At 31.6% G+C, this 20503-nt stretch overlaps 2 long non-coding RNA genes across 21 annotated transcripts; one reads left to right on the top strand and one right to left on the bottom strand.

Annotated features, from left to right (window-relative positions):
• Nucleotides 1-1451: 1451 nt before the first annotated feature.
• On the bottom strand, nucleotides 1452-15824 carry LOC127735107 (uncharacterized). Of its 12 annotated transcripts, none has more exons than XR_007998045.1 (6): nucleotides 15761-15824; nucleotides 14847-15698; nucleotides 12485-13099; nucleotides 10742-11298; nucleotides 6780-7201; nucleotides 3283-3349 (listed from the first exon to the last, which is right to left on the bottom strand). It is a non-coding gene; the product is annotated as an uncharacterized LOC127735107 (long non-coding RNA). The 12 variants fall into 12 exon arrangements; XR_007998046.1 differs by lacking the exons at nucleotides 14847-15698; nucleotides 15761-15824 and adding exons at nucleotides 13262-13446; nucleotides 14034-14178 and having other exon boundaries at nucleotides 12485-12673; XR_007998051.1 differs by lacking the exons at nucleotides 14847-15698; nucleotides 15761-15824 and adding an exon at nucleotides 1746-1979 and having other exon boundaries at nucleotides 3153-3349; nucleotides 12485-12832.
• LOC127735108 (uncharacterized) lies at nucleotides 1583-19958 on the top strand. Of its 9 annotated transcripts, none has more exons than XR_007998057.1 (7): nucleotides 1583-1739; nucleotides 2909-3676; nucleotides 9461-10044; nucleotides 14749-15977; nucleotides 16926-17041; nucleotides 17522-17609; nucleotides 18372-19958. It is a non-coding gene; the product is annotated as an uncharacterized LOC127735108 (long non-coding RNA). The 9 variants fall into 9 exon arrangements; XR_007998056.1 differs by lacking the exon at nucleotides 9461-10044 and adding an exon at nucleotides 8277-8860; XR_007998063.1 differs by lacking the exons at nucleotides 2909-3676; nucleotides 9461-10044; nucleotides 14749-15977; ... (1 more) ...; nucleotides 17522-17609; nucleotides 18372-19958 and adding exons at nucleotides 4087-4436; nucleotides 6103-6343; nucleotides 6930-7523; nucleotides 8100-8276; nucleotides 14176-14303.
• The last annotated feature ends 545 nt before the right edge of the window (nucleotides 19959-20503 follow it).

Below are 20503 nucleotides of genomic sequence, written 5' to 3'. Positions count from 1 at the left end.
TGCATGAAACTTGTGAATTGTTTATATCTATTGACGTGAGCTCCCTTTCGTTTTTTATAAATTTCCGATTTACTGTTTCCGAGTTTTGGGGTTTTATTCATTAAAAAAGGGGAGATTTTCCAGTTTTCGGACAATAACTCAAAAACATTTTCATCAATTTGCAAGAAACTTTTATGAATTGTTAATTTCTGTCGACATGAGCTCCCTTTTGATTTTTATAAATTTTAGACTACACATTTCCAATTCATGGGGTTTTATTCATTACAAAAAGGGGGATTTTCCAGTTTTCGGACAATAACTCAAAAATGCTTTCAGCATTTTTTATGAAACTTTGGTAAATTGTTTATATCTATTTTTGTAAGCTCGCTTTTGATTTTTATAAGTTTTCGAATTTAGGTTTCTGAGTTATAAGATTTTATTTGTTTATAGTCCGACAACAGATTTACTAAGCATTGCGCAACAGCACAGTGTATTGCACAACAGCAAGAAATCTTTAATTGGATATAAATTCAATTCATATAACCAATTTTAAATTCTTGACTACATTTATTCAGAAACCTATAATATGTCAAATATTTAATTACAATCCAAATTCAGACCTGTATCAAGCTTGAATATTGTGTCCATTTTTGCCCCAACTGTTCAGGGTTAGACCTCTACGGGCGTATCCAGCTGTGCTCAGCGAAGCAGTTTATTGGAAATTGTATATATGTTTTAGAATAGTTTAATACAAATATGAGAATTTGGATCAGATTCTTGAACCAGAATTTGACAGCTAATGTTTGGTTAAAACCCAATGATTCCAATTCACTATTCATAGACTTTCCGTTTGCATATAGCACTAATCCAGCTGCATACATAAAAGTAACAACATATCTTCCAGGTTAAACTTGAATAAGTACACCTATGGACTTCATTTTGGCGGAACATGTATTCTAAAATAAATAGAACATATTTTCATCCCATAATACAGGAGGTGAGGGTTGGGGTCATTTCTGTTGGAATTTTTGTATTGTTGATCGAACTCGGTCAACAAAACTGTTATTTAAGGAAATATGAATATTTTTAAACCAAAAATAATCAGAAAACGTTTGAGAAATTCATTTTAAAATTACTTCAACAAAATCTCTCTAGACAGTGATATTTGAGGCTAAAGTATTGGAAAGTCAAGAACCCAATACAATCATTTAAGAACTTTAAACCAAAAATATAGTAAAACCTTGACCGAGATTCAGAACTATGCACTATGGTATAGTTTCTATGTGTAGGGACAGTGCCACTCTGCACGTTAAAGAACCCTTGCCACAAGTCTTTGAGGGGTCAGTAGGTGGCCTGTTGCAAGGCTTAATTTCTGTCCAACATATCCTCCTCTCAGTTGGCAGTCAAAATTTCCTTTCCCTTCATCATCGGCCCACTTTATAGAACCTACAAATTGATTTGTTATGGAATGAAGAGATGCGAGACAACTATCCTACAGAGACCAAATGAAGTTGCATGTTACTGTATGGACTTCAACAATGAGAAAATCAACTAACATTAAAATTTTGCAATATTCTGAATTAGAATGACTTTGTTAATACCTCTAACCTTTAACATCTGATATTTTTATTATCTAGAGCTCTGTAAAAAAATATATCAAAAAAAATTAAAAAAAAAGAAAATACCAAAAAATAATATATGAAAACAAAATCGTTTGTAAACAGAGTTCTAGATAATAAACATTGAGGGTGGTGTAAAAGGTGGGATTAAGGTAATATTTTTTATGACCCCCACCTTAAAGTCTTCTTATGTTATCATGTTTAAAACAAAAATTGGAATGGCAATTTAAAAAGTATAGTTCCTATGTGTAGGGACAGTGCCACTATGTACGTTAAAGAACCCTTGCCACAAGTCTTTGAGGGGTCAGTAGGTGGCCAGTTGCAAGGCTTAATTTCTGCCCAACATATCCTCCTCTCAGTTGGCAGTCAAAATTTCCCTACCTTCATCATCGGCCCACTTTATAGAACCTACAAATTGATTGGTTATCAAATGAAGAGACGTGAGACAACTGTCCTACAGAGACTAAATGATGTTGATGTAAAATAGGTTACTCTATGGACTTCAACAATGAGAAAATCAACCAACATTAAAATTTTGCAATATTCTGAATAAGAATGACTTTGTTTATACCTCAAACTTTAACATCTGATATTTTTATTATCTAGAGCTCTGTAAAAAAAAATATCAAAAAAATATAAAAAAAGAAAATACCAAAAAATAATATATGAAAACAAAATCGTTTGTAAACAGAGTTCTAGATAATAAACATTGAGGGTGGTGTAAAAGGTGGGATTATTGTAATATTTTTTATGACCCCCACCTTAAAGTCTTCTAAAGTTATCATTTTTAAAACAAACAAAAATTGGAATGGCAATTTAAAAAGTATATAGTTCCTATGTGTAGGGACAGTGCCACTCTGCACGTTAAAGAACCCTTGCCACAAGTCTTTAAGGGGTCAGTAGGTGGCATGTTGCAAGGCTTAATTTCTGTCCAACATATCCTCTTAGTTGGCAGTCAAAATTTCCCCTACCTTCATCATCGGCCCACTTTATAGAACCTACAAATTGATTTGTTATGAAATGAAGAGATGCGAGACAACTATCCTACAGAGACCAAATGAAATTGCATGTTACTGTATGGACTTCAACAATGAGAAAATCAACTAACATTAAAATTTTGCAATATTCTGAATTAGAATGACTTTGTTAATACCTCTAACCTTTAACATCTGATATTTTTATTATCTAGAGCTCTGTAAAAAAAATATAAAAAAAAATATAAAAAAAGAAAATACCAAAAAATAATATATGAAAACAAAATCGTTTGTAAACAGAGTTCTAGATAATAAACATTAAGGGTGGTGTAAAAGGTGGGATTATTGTAATATTTTTTATGACCCCCACCTTAAAGTCTTCTTATGTTATCATGTTTAAAACGAACAAAAATTGCAATGGCAATTTAAAAAGTATAGTTCCTATGTGTAGGGACAGTGCCACTATGTACGTTAAAGAACCGTTGCCACAAGTCTTTGAGGGGTCAGTAGGTGGCCAGTTGCAAGGCTTAATTTCTGCCCAACATATCCTCCTCTCAGTTGGCAGTCAAAATTTCTCTACCTTCATCATCGGCTCACTTTATAGAACCTACAAATTGATTGGTTATGAAATGACGAGATGTGAGACAACTGTCCTACAGAGACTAAATGATGTTGATGTAAAATAGGTTACTGTATGGACTTTAACAATGAGAAAATCAACCAACATTAAAATTTTGCAATATTCTGAATTAGAATGACTTTGTTTATACCTCTAACCTTTAACATCTGATATTTTTATTATCTAGAGCTCTGTAAAAAAAAATATCAAAAAAATATAAAAAAAGAAAATACCAAAAAATAATATATGAAAACAAAATCGTTTGTAAACAGAGTTCTAGATAATAAACATTGAGGGTGGTGTAAAAGGTGGGATTATTGTAATATTTTTTATGACCCCCACCTTAAAGTCTTCTAAAGTTATCATTTTTAAAACAAACAAAAATTGGAATGGCAATTTAAAAAGTATATAGTTCCTATGTGTAGGGGACAGTGCCACTCTGCACGTTAAAGAACCCTTGCCACAAGTCTTTAAGGGGTCAGTAGGTGGCCTGTTGCAAGGCTTAATTTCTGTCCAACATATCCTCCTCTCAGTTGGCAGTCAAAATTTCCCCTACCTTCATCATCGGCCCACTTTATAGAACCTACAAATTGATTTGTTATGAAATGAAGAGATGCGAGACAACTATCCTACAGAGACCAAATGAAATTGCATGTTACTGTATGGACTTCAACAATGAGAAAATCAACTAACATTGAAATTTTGCAATATTCTGAATTAGAATGACTTTGTTAATACCTCTAATCTTTAACATCTGATATTTTTATTATCTAGAGCTCTGTAAAAAAAATATCAAAAAAAATATCAAAAAAGAAAATACCAAAAAATAATATATGAAAACAAAATCGTTTGTAAACAGAGTTCTAGATAAAAAACATTGAGGGTGGTGTAAAAGGTGGGATTATTGTAATATTTTTTATGACCCCCACCTTAAAGTCTTCTTATGTTATCATGTTTAAAACAAACAAAAATTGGAATGGCAATTTAAAAAGTATAGTTCCTATGTGTAGGGACAGTGCCACTATGTACGTTAAAGAACCCTTGCCACAAGTCTTTGAGGGGTCAGTAGGTGGCCAGTTGCAAGGCTTAATTTCTGCCCAACATATCCTCCTCTCAGTTGGCAGTCAAAATTTCCCTACCTTCATCATCGGCTCACTTTATAGAACCTACAAATTGATTGGTTATCAAATGAAGAGACCTGAGACAACTGTCCTACAGAGACTAAATGATGTTGATGTAAAATAGGTTACTCTATGGACTTCAACAATGAGAAAATCAACCAACATTAAAATTTTGCAATATTCTGAATTAGAATGACTTTGTTTATACCTCTAATCTTTAACATCTGATATTTTTATTATCTAGAGCTCTGTAAAAAAAAATATCAAAAAAATATCAAAAAAGAAAATACCAAAAAATAATATATGAAAACAAAATCATTTGTAAACAGAGTTCTAGATAATAAACATTGAGGGTGGTGTAAAAGGTGGGATTATTGTAATATTTTTGTCGAGCCTTCGACTTTTGTCGAAAAAGCGAGACATAGCGATCCTACATTCCGTCGTCGTCGGCGGTGGCGTCCACAAATATTCACTCTGTGGTTAAAGTTTTTGAAATTTTAATAACTTTCTTAAACTATTCTGGATTTCTACCAAACTTGGACAGAAGCTTGTTTATGATCATAAGATAATATTCAAAAGTAAATTTTGTAAAAAAAAAATTCCATTTTTTCCGTATTTTACTTATAAATGGACTTAGTTTTTCTTCCAGTTAACATTACATAACAGTCTGCAGTTTAAGTTTTTAAAACATTTATTAGATTCATAAACTATCCTGGATTTTTACCAAACTTGGACAGAAGCTACTTACAATCAAAAGATAGTATAGAGAGGAATATTTTTATTAATTTTTTTCCTCAATTTTGTTGATCCTGTGATTAACAGCAAAAGTAGGCGAGACACTGGGTTCCGCGGAACCCTTACGAATTTTTTATGACCCCCGCCTTAAAGTCTTCTAAAGTTATCATTTTTAAAACAAACAAAAATTGGAATGGCAATTTAAAAAGTATATAGTTCCTATGTGTAGGGACAGTGCCACTCTGCAAGTTAAAGAACCCTTGCCACAAGTCTTTAAGGGGTCAGTAGGTGGCATGTTGCAAGGCTTAATTTCTGTCCAACATATCCTCCTCTCAGTTGGCAGTCAAAATTTCCCTTACCTTCATCATCGGCCCACTTTATAGAACCTACAAATTGATAGGTTATGGAATGAAGAGATGCGAGACAACTATCCTACAGAGACCAAATGAAATTGCATGTTACTGTATGGACTTCAACAATGAGAAAATCAACTAACATTAAAATTTTGCAATATTCTGAATTAGAAAGACTTTGTTAATACCTCTAATCTTTAACATCTGATATTTTGTATTATCTAGAGCTCTGTAAAAAAAATATCAAAAAAAATATAAAAAAAGAAAATACCAAAAAATAATATATGAAAACAAAATCGTTTGTAAACAGAGTTCTAGATAATAAACATTGAGGGTGGTGTAAAAGGTGGGATTATTGTAATATTTTTTATGACCCCCACCTTAAAGTCTTCTTATGTTATCATGTTTAAAACAAACAAAAATTGCAATGGCAATTTAAAAAGTATAGTTCCTATGTGTAGGGACAGTGCCACTATGTACGTTAAAGAACCCTTGCCACAAGTCTTTGAGGGGTCAGTAGGTGGCCTGTTGCAAGGCTTAATTTCTGCCCAACATATCCTCCTCTCAGTTGGCAGTCAAAATTTCCCTACCTTCATCATCGGCTCACTTTATAGAACCTACAAATTGATTGGTTATCAAATGAAGAGATGTGAGACAACTGTCCTACAGAGACTAAATGATGTTGATGTAAATTACCGGTAGGTTACTGTATGGACTTCAACAATGAGAAATTCAACCAACATTAAAATTTTGCAATATTCTGAATTAGAATGACTTTGTTTATACCTCTAACCTTTAACATCTGATATTTTTATTATCTAGAGCTCTGTAAAAAAAAATATCAAAAAAATATAAAAAAAGAAAATACCAAAAAATAATATATGAAAACAAAATCGTTTGTAAACAGAGTTCTAGATAATAAACATTGAGGGTGGTGTAAAAGGTGGGATTATTGTAATATTTTTTATGACCCCCGCCTAAAAGTCTTCTAAAGTTATCATTTTTAAAACAAACAAAAATTGGAATGGCAATTTAAAAAGTATATAGTTCCTATGTGTAGGGACAGTGCCACTCTGCACGTTAAAGAACCCTTGCCACAAGTCTTTAAGGGGTCAGTAGGTGGCATGTTGCAAGGCTTAATTTCTGCCCAACATATCCTCCTCTCAGTTGGCAGTCAAAATTTCCCTTACCTTCATCATCGGCCCACTTTATAGAACCTACAAATTGATAGGTTATGGAATGAAGAGATGCGAGACAACTATCCTACAGAGGCCAAATGAAGTTGCATGTTACTGTATGGACTTCAACAATGAGAAAATCAACTAACATTAAAATTTTGCAATCTTCTGAATTAGAATGACTTTGTTAATACCTCTAACCTTTAACATCTGATATTTTTATTATCTAGAGCTCTGTAAAAAAAATATCAAAAAAAATATAAAAAAAGAAAATACCAAAAAATAATATATGAAAACAAAATCATTTGTAAACAGAGTTCTAGATAATAAACATTGAGGGTGGTGTAAAAGGTGGGATTATTGTAATATTTTTTATGACCCCCACCTTAAAGTCTTCTTATGTTATCATGTTTAAAACAAACAAAAATTGGAATGGCAATTTAAAAAGTATAGTTCCTATGTGTAGGGACAGTGCCACTATGTACGTTAAAGAACCGTTGCCACAAGTCTTTGAGGGGTCAGTAGGTGGCCTGTTACAAGGCTTAATTTCTGCCCAACATATCCTCCTCTCAGTTGGCAGTCAAAATTTCCCTTACCTTCATCATCGGCCCACTTTATAGAACCTACAAATTGATTGGTTATGAAATGAAAAGATGTGAGACAACTGTCCTACAGAGACTAAATGATGTTGATGTAAAATAGGTTACTGTATGGACTTCAACAATGAGAAAATCAACCAACATTAAAATTTTGCAATATTCTGAATTAGAATGACTTTGTTTATACCTCTAACCTTTAACATCTGATATTTTTATTATCTAGAGCTCTGTGAAAAAAAAATACCAAAAAAAATATAAAAAAAGAAAATACCAAAAAATGATATATGAAAACAAAATTGTTTGTAAACAGAGTTCTAGATAATAAACATTGAGGGTGGTGTAAAAGGTAGGATTATTGTAATATTTTTATGACCCCCACTTTAAAGTCTTCTTATGTTATCATGTTTAAAACAAACAAAAATTGGAATGGCAATTTAAAAAGTCTAGTTCCTATGTGTAGGGACATTGCCACTATGTACGTTAAAGAACCCTTGCCACAAGTCTTTAAGGGGTCAGTAGGTGGCCTGTTGCAAGGCTTAATTTCTGTCCACCATATCTGCCTCTCAGTTGGCAGTCAAAATTTCCCTTACCTTCATCATCGGCCCACTTTATAGAACCTACAAATTGATAGGTTATGGAATGAAGAGATGCGAGACAACTATCCTACAGAGACCAAATGAAGTTGCATGTTACTGTATGGACTTCAACAATGAGAAAATCAACTAACATTAAAATTTTGCAATATTCTGAATTAGAATGACTTTGTTTATACCTCTAACCTTTGATATTTTTATTATCTAGAGCTCTGTAAAAAAAAATATCAAAAAAATATAAAAAAAGAAAATACCAAAAAATAATATATGAAAACAAAATCGTTTGTAAACAGAGTTCTAGATAATAAACATTGAGGGTGGTGTAAAAGGTGGGATTATTGTAATATTTTTTATGACCCCCGCCTTAAAGTCTTCTAAAGTTATCATTTTTAAAACAAACAAAAATTGGAATGGCAATTTAAAAAGTATATAGTTCCTATGTGTAGGGACAGTGCCACTCTGCACGTTAAAGAACCCTTGCCACAAGTCTTTTAAGGGGTCAGTAGGTGGCATGTTGCAAGGCTTAATTTCTGTCCAACATATGCTCCTCTCAGTTGGCAGTCAAAATTTCCCTTACCTTCATCATCGGCCCACTTTATAGAACCTACAAATTGATTTGTTATGGAATGAAGAGATGAAAGAGAACTATCCTACAGAGACCAAATGAAGTTGCATGTTACTGTATGGACTTCAACAATGAGAAAATCAACTAACATTAAAATTTTGCAATATTCTGAATTAGAATGACTTTGTTAATACCTCTAACCTTTAACATCTGATATTTTTATTATCTAGAGCTCTGTAAAAAAAATATCAAAAAAAATATCAAAAAAGAAAATACCAAAAAATAATATATGAAAACAAAATTGTTTGTAAACAGAGTTCTAGATAATAAACATTGAGGGTGGTGTAAAAGGTGGGATTATTGTAATATTTTTTATGACCCCCACCTTAAAGTCTTCTTATGTTATCATGTTTAAAACAAACAAAAATTGGAATGACAATTTAAAAAGTATAGTTCCTATGTGTAGGGACAGTGCCACTATGTACGTTAAAGAACCCTTGCCACAAGTCTTTGAGGGGTCAGTAGGTGGCCAGTTGCAAGGCTTAATTTCTGCCCAACATATCCTCCTCTCAGTTGGCAGTCAAAATTTCCCTACCTTCATCATCGGCTCACTTTATAGAACCTACAAATTGATTGGTTATCAAATGAAGAGATGTGAGACAACTGTCCTACAGAGACTAAATGATGTTGATGTAAATTACCGGTAGGTTACTGTATGGACTTCAACAATGAGAAATTCAACCAACATTAAAATTTTGCAATATTCTGAATTAGAATGACTTTGTTTATACCTCTAACCTTTAACATCTGATATTTTTATTATCTAGAGCTCTGTAAAAAAAAATATCAAAAAAATATAAAAAAAGAAAATACCAAAAAATAATATATGAAAACAAAATCGTTTGTAAACAGAGTTCTAGATAATAAACATTGAGGGTGGTGTAAAAGGTGGGATTATTGTAATATTTTTTATGACCCCCGCCTTAAAGTCTTCTAAAGTTATCATTTTTAAAACAAACAAAAATTGGAATGGCAATTTAAAAAGTATATAGTTCCTATGTGTAGGGACAGTGCCACTCTGCACATTAAAGAACCCTTGCCACAAGTCTTTTAAGGGGTCAGTAGGTGGCATGTTGCAAGGCTTAATTTCTGTCCAACATATGCTCCTCTCAGTTGGCAGTCAAAATTTCCCTTACCTTCATCATCGGCCCACTTTATAGAACCTACAAATTGATTTGTTATGGAATGAAGAGATGAAAGAGAACTATCCTACAGAGACCAAATGAAGTTGCATGTTACTGTATGGACTTCAACAATGAGAAAATCAACTAACATTAAAATTTTGCAATATTCTGAATTAGAATGACTTTGTTAATACCTCTAACCTTTAACATCTGATATTTTTATTATCTAGAGCTCTGTAAAAAAAATATCAAAAAAAATATCAAAAAAGAAAATACCAAAAAATAATATATGAAAACAAAATTGTTTGTAAACAGAGTTCTAGATAATAAACATTGAGGGTGGTGTAAAAGGTGGGATTATTGTAATATTTTTTATGACCCCCACCTTAAAGTCTTCTTATGTTATCATGTTTAAAACAAACAAAAATTGGAATGACAATTTAAAAAGTATAGTTCCTATGTGTAGGGACAGTGCCACTATGTACGTTAAAGAACCCTTGCCACAAGTCTTTGAGGGGTCAGTAGGTGGCCAGTTGCAAGGCTTAATTTCTGCCCAACATATCCTCCTCTCAGTTGGCAGTCAAAATTTCCCTACCTTCATCATCGGCTCACTTTATAGAACCTACAAATTGATTGGTTATCAAATGAAGAGATGTGAGACAACTGTCCTACAGAGACTAAATGATGTTGATGTAAATTACCGGTAGGTTACTGTATGGACTTCAACAATGAGAAATTCAACCAACATTAAAATTTTGCAATATTCTGAATTAGAATGACTTTGTTTATACCTCTAACCTTTAACATCTGATATTTTTATTATCTAGAGCTCTGTAAAAAAAAATATCAAAAAAATATAAAAAAAGAAAATACCAAAAAATAATATATGAAAACAAAATCGTTTGTAAACAGAGTTCTAGATAATAAACATTGAGGGTGGTGTAAAAGGTGGGATTATTGTAATATTTTTTATGACCCCCGCCTTAAAGTCTTCTAAAGTTATCATTTTTAAAACAAACAAAAATTGGAATGGCAATTTAAAAAGTATATAGTTCCTATGTGTAGGGACAGTGCCACTCTGCACGTTAAAGAACCCTTGCCACAAGTCTTTAAGGGGTCAGTAGGTGGCATGTTGCAAGGCTTAATTTCTGTCCAACATATGCTCCTCTCAGTTGGCAGTCAAAATTTCCCTTACCTTCATCATTGGCCCACTTTATAGAACCTACAAATTGATTTGTTATGGAATGAAGAGATGAAAGAGAACTATCCTACAGAGACCAAATGAAGTTGCATGTTACTGTATGGACTTCAACAATGAGAAAATCAACTAACATTAAAATTTTGCAATATTCTGAATTAGAATGACTTTGTTAATACCTCTAACCTTTAACATCTGATATTTTTATTATCTAGAGCTCTGTAAAAAAAATATCAAAAAAAATATCAAAAAAGAAAATACCAAAAAATAATATATGAAAACAAAATTGTTTGTAAACAGAGTTCTAGATAATAAACATTGAGGGTGGTGTAAAAGGTGGGATTATTGTAATATTTTTTATGACCCCCACCTTAAAGTCTTCTTATGTTATCATGTTTAAAACAAACAAAAATTGGAATGGCAATTTAAAAAGTATAGTTCCTATGTGTAGGGACAGTGCCACTATGTACGTTAAAGAACCCTTGCCACAAGTCTTTGAGGGGTCAGTAGGTGGCCAGTTGCAAGGCTTAATTTCTGCCCAACATATCCTCCTCTCAGTTGGCAGTCAAAATTTCCCTTACCTTCATCATCGGCTCACTTTATAGAACCTACAAATTGATTGGTTATCAAATGAAGAGATGTGAGACAACTGTCCTACAGAGACTAAATGATGTTGATGTAAATTACCGGTAGGTTACTGTATGGACTTCAACAATGAGAAATTCAACCAACATTAAAATTTTGCAATATTCTGAATTAGAATGACTTTGTTTATACCTCTAACCTTTAACATCTGATATTTTTATTATCTAGAGCTCTGTAAAAAAATATATCAAAAAAATATAAAAAAAGAAAATACCAAAAAATAATATATGAAAACAAAATCGTTTGTAAACAGAGTTCTAGATAATAAACATTGAGGGTGGTGTAAAAGGTGGGATTATTGTAATATTTTTTATGACCCCCGCCTTAAAGTCTTCTAAAGTTATCATTTTTAAAACAAACAAAAATTGGAATGGCAATTTAAAAAGTATATAGTTCCTATGTGTAGGGACAGTGCCACTCTGCACGTTAAAGAACCCTTGCCACAAGTCTTTAAGGGGTCAGTAGGTAGCATGTTGCAAGGCTTAATTTCTGTCCAACATATGCTCCTCTCAGTTGGCAGTCAAAATTTCCCTTACCTTCATCATCGGCCCACTTTATAGAACCTACAAATTGATAGGTTATGGAATGAAGAGATGCGAGACAACTATCCTACAGAGGCCAAATGAAGTTGCATGTTACTGTATGGACTTCAACAATGAGAAAATCAACTAACATTAAAATTTTGTAATCTTCTGAATTAGAATGACTTTGTTAATACCTCTAACCTTTAACATCTGATATTTTTATTATCTAGAGCTCTGTAAAAAAAATATCAAAAAAAATATAAAAAAAGAAAATACCAAAAAATAATATATGAAAACAAAATCATTTGTAAACAGAGTTCTAGATAATAAACATTGAGGGTGGTGTAAAAGGTGGGATTATTGTAATATTTTTTATGATCCCCACCTTAAAGTCTTCTAAAGATATCATTTTTAAAACAAAAAAAAATTGGAATGGGAATTTAAAAAGTATATAGTTCCTATGTGTAGGGACAGTGCCACTCTGCACGTTAAAGAACCCTTGCCACAAGTCTTTAAGGGGTCAGTAGGTGGCATGTTGCAAGGCTTAATTTCTGTCCAACATATGCTCCTCTCAGTTGGCAGTCAAAATTTCCCTTACCTTCATCATCGGCCCACTTTATAGAACCTACAAATTGATTTGTTATGGAATGAAGAGATGAAAGAGAACTATCCTACAGAGACCAAATGAAGTTGCATGTTACTGTATGGACTTCAACAATGAGAAAATCAACTAACATTAAAATTTTTCAATATTCTGAATTAGAATGACTTTGTTAATACCTCTAACCTTTAACATCTGATATTTTTATTATCTAGAGCTCTGTAAAAAAAAATATCAAAAAAATATATAAAAAAAGAAAATACCAAAAAATAATATATGAAAACAAAATCGTTTGTAAACAGAGTTCTAGATAATAAACATTGAGGGTGGTGTAAAAGGTGGGATTATTGTAATATTTTTTATGACCCCCGCCTTAAAGTCTTCTAAAGTTATCATTTTTAAAACAAACAAAAATTGGAATGGCAATTTAAAAAGTATATAGTTCCTATGTGTAGGGACAGTGCCACTCTGCACGTTAAAGAACCCTTGCCACAAGTCTTTAAGGGGTCAGTAGGTGGCATGTTGCAAGGCTTAATTTCTGTCCAACATATGCTCCTCTCAGTTGGCAGTCAAAATTTCCCTTACCTTCATCATCGGCCCACTTTATAGAACCTACAAATTGATAGGTTATGGAATGAAGAGATGCGAGACAACTATCCTACAGAGGCCAAATGAAGTTGCATGTTACTGTATGGACTTCAACAATGAGAAAATCAACTAACATTAAAATTTTGTAATCTTCTGAATTAGAATGACTTTGTTAATACCTCTAACCTTTAACATCTGATATTTTTATTATCTAGAGCTCTGTAAAAAAAAATATCAAAAAAAATATAAAAAAAGAAAATACCAAAAAATAATATATGAAAACAAAATCATTTGTAAACAGAGTTCTAGATAATAAACATTGAGGGTGGTGTAAAAGGTGGGATTATTGTAATATTTTTTATGACCCCCACCTTAAAGTCTTCTTATGTTATCATGTTTAAAACAAACAAAAATTGGAATGGCAATTTAAAAAGTATAGTTCCTATGTGCAGGGACAGTGCCACTATGTACGTTAAAGAACCCTTGCCACAAGTCTTTGAGGGGTCAGTAGGTGGCCAGTTGCAAGGCTTAATTTCTGCCCAACATATCCTCCTCTCAGTTGGCAGTCAAAATTTCCCTACCTTCATCATTGGCTCACTTTATAGAACCTACAAATTGATTGGTTATCAAATGAAGAGACGTGAGACAACTGTCCTACAGAGACTAAATGATGTTGATGTAAATTACCGGTAGGTTACTGTATGGACTTCAACAATGAGAAAATCAACCAACATTAAAATTTTGCAATATTCTGAATTAGAATGACTTTGTTTATACCTCTAACCTTTAACATCTGATATTTTTATTATCTAGAGCTCTGTAAAAAAAAAATATAAAAAACGAAAATACCAAAAAATAATATATGAAAACAAAATCGTTTGTAAACAGAGTTCTAGATAATAAACATTGAGGGTGGTGTAAAAGGTGGGATTATTGTAATATTTTTTATGATCCCCACCTTAAAGTCTTCTAAAGTTATCATTTTTAAAACAAACAAAAATTGGAATGGAAATTTAAAAAGTATATAGTTCCTATGTGTAGGGACAGTGCCACTCTGCATGTTAAAGAACCCTTGCCACAAGTCTTTAAGGGGTCAGTAGGTGGCCTGTTGCAAGGCTTAATTTCTGTCCAACATATGCTCCTCTCAGTTGGCAGTCAAAATTTCCTTTACCTTCATCATCGGCCCACTTTATAGAACCTACAAATTGATTTGTTATGGAATGAAGAGATGAAAGAGAACTATCCTACAGAGACCAAATGAAGTTGCATGTTTCTGTATGGACTTCAACAATGAGAAAATCAACTAACATTAAAATTTTGCAAAATTCTGATTTAGAATGACTTTGTTAATACCTCTAACCTTTAACATCTGATATTTTTATTATCTAGAGCTCTGTAAAAAAAAATATAAAAAAAGAAAATACCAAAAAATAATATATGAAAACAAAATCATTTGTAAACAGAGTTCTAGATAATAAACATTGAGGGTGGTGTAAAAGGTGGGATTATTGTAATATTTTTTATGACCCCCACCTTAAAGTCTTCTTATGTTATCATGTTTAAAACAAACAAAAATTGGAATGGCAATTTAAAAAGTATAGTTCCTATGTGCAGGGACAGTGCCACTATGTACGTTAAAGAACCCTTGCCACAAGTCTATGAGGGGTCAGTAGGTGGCCTGTTACAAGGCTTAATTTCTGCCCAACATATCCTCCTCTCAGTTGGCAGTCAAAATTTCCCTTACCTTCATCATCGGCCCACTTTGTAGAACCTACAAATTGATTGGTTATGAAATGAAGAGATGTGAGACAACTGTCCTACAGAGACTAAATGATGTTGATGTAAAATAGGTTACTGTATGGACTTCAACAATGAGAAAATCAACCAACATTAAAATTTTGCAATATTCTGATTTAGAAAGACTTTGCCTCTAACCTTTAAAATCTGATATTTTTATTATTTAGAGCTCTGTAAAAAATATAAAAAAAGAAAATACCAAAAAATAATATGAAAACAAAATCGTTTGTAAACAGAGTTCTAGATAATAAACATTCAGGATGTTGTAAAAAGTAGGCATATTTAAAATTTTGTTTATTATTATGAATAGTGCACTGTATAATTTGTAAAAATGTATATTGTGAAGTCTTGGAAAATTGTGAAACTTTAGAACTGTGTTTTTTGAGATGTCTTTATTCAGTCTTCAATGATTGTCATGGCAATTGAGGACAATAGATATAGCTCTGTGTAGAAACTGACTTTTTTATATCAAGAAAGATCCAACAAAAGTTTTCAATGATATCTAAAGAGACGAAAGACAGAAATACTAAAAGGTTTTCTATGAGATTGGTGGATTATGTACAGTCAGACAACTGGCACACTCAAGATAAAAGTTAAATAGCTATTAAAATAAAATTATGGACTTGTATAATAACATTAATGAAGACAGATGTTCTATATATAGTGAAGACATGTTCCTACATAATGTTCTATAGTGAAGACATGTTCCTACATAATGTTCTATAGTGAAGACATGTTCATACATAATGTTCTATAGTGAAGACATGTTCATACATAATGTTGTATAGTGAAGACATGTTCCTACATATTGTTCTATAGTGAAGACCTGTTCCTACATAATGTCTTATAGTGAAGACGTATTCCTACATATTGTTCTATAGTGAAGACATGTTCCTACATAATGTTCTATAGAGAAGACATGTTCCTACATAATGTTCTATAGTGAAGACAGATGTTCTATAGCACAAACAGATGTTCCTAAGTTGCAATGAAGTATTCAGAAGACAGACAGAGTTTCCTTTTGCAATGAAATTATCCAGAACACATAGTTGATTAGATTTCCAGTTCATTACATATTCTGACGTTTTCTCAAGAAAAACACAAGGTATTGATAGTTTAAGTCTGTAAAAAGTGTACTATTTGCACAGAATTTAAATTTTGAATTTTAATGGCCAAACCTGTTAATTAGGATTTATTTTATGATTTTTCTTGTTCCTGATTTATGATGCTTCTTGAATATTTAAATTTATGGAAGGTGAATTTTTCGTGGCTAATATATTTTTGATAATGTTTTGTAATTTTTTCTGGTTTTCTTTTTTATTGTTGAACATGAAGAATTATGAAATTTGTACGACTTGATAAGATACATAGTATCGAAAAGAAAAGTTATATCAAAACTGCCAATAAATACTTTTTGACAATTCATTTCCTTAGATGAAGACATTGATATTTCCTCAGTTGAAAACATTGAAAATGCCTATAAAAATAATAGCTTAATATTTCATTAGAATCTATTGTAAGGCAGCATGTTATTTTGATTTGTTGGTTATTTGTAAAATCAGCCAGAACTTTTTACAAAGTAAAAAAATAATAATTGAATGCTAACAAGGGGAAATAGTTTATCAAATTGTGAAAGAAAAATGCAAGTGAGCACTTGAAAAAAGCTTAAAAGTAACACCTGTACCAAGCGTACATCTTACTGCAAGTTAAAACTGAGGGAATTCTTTGCAAAATGAGAATCTTCTTACAATCATTTATTGAATAACACTGATGGAGGGTAATAACAGCCATAGATAATATTGATAGAAAAGGGAAAAAAATGTATTTAACAAAAATGTCATATTAGCTATGACATTAAGATGATGTGGTAGGATTGACAATGGAGAAATCTATATAGCAGTGACCAAATGAAATCAATTACTTTGATTATCTTCTTATTATAAAATAAAAAAAAAGAATACAAAAATCTTAATTAAATAGTTTTAATTTAAATGATTATTTCATGTGAAGTATGTGACTGCCAATTCATAAAAATGAATTATTTTTATTCCAGATTTCAATTTTCAACCTGAAAGGAGAAATTCTTAAAATTTATGCTGGACATCTCATATCAAGGATCCATCACAATATTGATATTAGACTTATGAAGAATATTCTGATAAATTAATGGTAAGTGTTTACCTTAAGGAATCTGGTGGGTTGATTGTGATGCATACAATCACCTGAATTAATATGGAATTGGAACCATTGTACAGCACTCTAATAGAAGCCAGCATATGCTTTTAATATTCAAAACAAAAAGAAATATTTTCAAAATACCTAGTAATTTCTTGAAATTGTGTCAATCTGTTTTACAAATTTGATCGGATTAATAATAATATTCAAAACAAAAGTCAATTTTCAAAATGCCTAGTAGTTTCTTGTAATTCTGTCATTCTGTTTTGCAAATTTGATCGGATTGATAAAAAAGTACTACTGGGGTAAATGTGAGATGTATTGGACCAAATAATAAGCTCAAGTTGTTTCTAATATTGTAAGGGTATTCTCAATGTTTTCAGAATATTGTAAAATTCTTAAAGGTATAAAGTATAAATAAATATTGTTCATGCAGATGATCCAAAATACTAAGACATATTTTCTGTGTTTCAGATGTACGACAAATCGTGCTACAAGTATCATACCAGCAGAATTATTTGATGGGAGTAAAACATAGGAGCAGGATCTCACCTCATACAAGGTTGGTATTCTTACTTCTTAGCGAATTAATTATCTGTCCATCTGATGTCACAATGTTCTAATAAAAAGAAGATGTGGTTTGATTGCCGATGAGACAAATCTCCACCAGAGACCAAATGATGTTTAAGTTTACAAATATATCTTTCTCGGTTGGCAATGTGACAGAGCTGCTTAAAAACTGTTTCACTCAGTCAACTTATGAACATGATGTACTGGAAATAACCAGTTGATTAAAGTAACTACTTTTATTGTTGTTCCTCATCATAACAGTTGCTGTAGAGTATTCACCTATGAACTGAAATGTTTATACTTAATAACAATGTCAAGATGACCCCTATGGTCAACTTGAACATTATATGTGCAATAATGGTAACATGACTCCAACTGGAGGTATCAGCTGTATTAAATAAAGAGACCAAATAGGAAAATTTTATGAAAAGATTATCAGACGTCAAAAGAACGAAATAATTGTCAATGTATTTTGGTTATTTTTAGTTTTTGTCCGTATACCTCACTTTTTTGTATTCATATCTGAAATTAGAACAAAACGAGGCTGTTTTGAGAATTTTTAATCTAAGCCTGCTTGAGGGACCTAATCGGGGAAAATATTTCTATGGTAGTGACATTAAGTTTTCAGAATAGTACTGAACTGCTCTCCGTTATTGCTGTAAAACCTTTTTGTTCAAAATTCAAGTGCTGTTCCCATATTCTTTTGAAATTTTTGTTATCCAATTGAATTAACTAATTAAATTGTTGTTTGTAGTGAGGAGGAACAATTGAACTGATGAACTTGGAAACATCTGAAAGGTATACATAAGAAAAACAGACCACCTAGAATAAGGAAAGAGAAAGATTAACTCGTAGAGTAAAGGGTAGACGAAACTATCAACACTTTGAAATTAATAAGAGCAATAATCAACATAACAGCTGCTTCATCACCATCTCAGAGGTTAGGTCTCTAACTGACTCAACTGATGAACTTATGACAAGCTTAACAGATTATCAGCATAGTTGAACAATGAACACTTCAGAGACAAAATATTCTTGGCAATTAAAATATATGACTGAAATTTCATAATTGTATATGGTCAGTGGGAGAGAGAGAAAGATGTAGAATGGTCAGAGTGGGAGAGGGAGAACACTTATGATGATGAGTGGGGAGAAATAAAGAACAATTATTGCAACTGGTAAATTTGTCTTCAACCAAACTCATGGCTTGTGTTGATGTGTCTACCTTAGACATCTGATATTTTTATTATCTAGAGCTCTGTTTAAAAAAAAGATGTAAAAAATAATATGAAAACTAAACTTAAACAGTTCTAGATAATAAAAATTAAGGGTGGTGTAAAAAGTGGGCATATTTTAAATTTTCTTTTTTTCACCAATGTATTTATGAAATTTAAAACTTTAAAGTCAGAATGTTTAATTGGACGTACAATTGTTTTGATTTTAGATATTTGGAGACAAAACCTATTCTTCTCCATTTGTTACACTCTAAAAGTGTCATTTATTTGCAATATTCTTATTTTGATTGTCTTTGCTTATACCTCTAACCTTAGACATCCAATATTTTTATTATCTAGAGCTCTGTAAAAAAAATAACAAAATTGTAAATAGAGTTCTAGATAATAAACATTAAGGGTGGTGTAAAAAGTGGTTATATTTTTTATATTTTGAATTCTCCCCCTCCCCAATATATTTACGAAATTAAATACAAGAGATATTTATTGGTAAATGATTTGTGTTGGATAAGTTTTTTCCTTTCATTAGTGTATTTTAAAAAATGTTTTTCTCAAGCTGTATATTTTTTTTGGGTATTGAAAATGGCTTTGAAGTTAATATGTTTAATTGGAAGCAGAATTTTTTTATTATTAGATATTGGAGACAAAACGTATCTTCTCTGTATATTTCACCTTAACAGTGTCTTAGATTTGCAATGTCTTTGCTTATACCTCTAAGTTCTAACCTTAGACATCCAATATTTTTATTATCTAGAGCTCTGTAAAAAAAAAAAAAAAAAAAAATAATATGAAAACAAAATTTCAGAGTTCTAGATAATAAACATTAAGGGTGGTGTAAAAAGTGGGTATATTTTGAATTCTTAAATGGCCTTAAAGTTTGAATGTTTAACTGGAAGTAGAATTCTTTCGATTTTAGATGTTTTGAGATAAAACCTATCATCTCGGTATATATTTATACTGTGTATAACAATGTCTTAAATTCTGCAATATTGTGATTTTGAATGTCTTTGTTAACTCTAACTTTTAAGGACGTTAAGCAACCAACAATCAATCAATCTAACTTTTAACATTAGAATTCCATTCAGTATTAAAATAATATGTGATACAAATTTTTCTTGTTATTTTTTGTTATTAAGAATATTTGTATTAAATGGTTTTGTCTCACCTGCCACAAAAACTTCAGAATGCAAGACATTGGGATCTGGCGACGGCAGAAACTATTTGTATTAAGCTTTATATTTCAGAAATTGATAGGCTTGGAGGATTTAATCATACGATTGATACAGACAGATGCCATATGTTTGAAAGTTTCCGTCTGTCACATGTCTGTTGTCCTTGATTTTATTTTCATGGTTCAGCAACTGCTTAAAAAAAGATTTTTTTTTATTTGAATTTCTCAATGATGAGTAATAGGATTTGATATGGGTCATTGCAATGTCTATATGTTCTTCAGACAGGGTTCACCTGACCTCAACCTCATTGATCAAGGTGAAAGTCACATGTTTTGATCTGCTTCCCAGATACTGTAAGCAGAAGTTCAACTTCATTTGGTGTATGGAATGATTGTAATGTGTACATGTCAGTCTGGCAGGTTTTATCTGACCTTGACCTCATTTTCTTTGTCTGAATGTTAAGTTTTCCTGGTTAATATGAA

Source organism: Mytilus californianus, unplaced genomic scaffold (genome assembly GCF_021869535.1).
Source record: "Mytilus californianus isolate M0D057914Y unplaced genomic scaffold, xbMytCali1.0.p SCAF_3, whole genome shotgun sequence".
Taxonomy (NCBI): domain Eukaryota; kingdom Metazoa; phylum Mollusca; class Bivalvia; order Mytilida; family Mytilidae; genus Mytilus; species Mytilus californianus.
The sequence above is the reverse complement of the archived record's forward strand: the minus strand, read 5'-3'. Positions and strand labels throughout refer to the sequence as shown.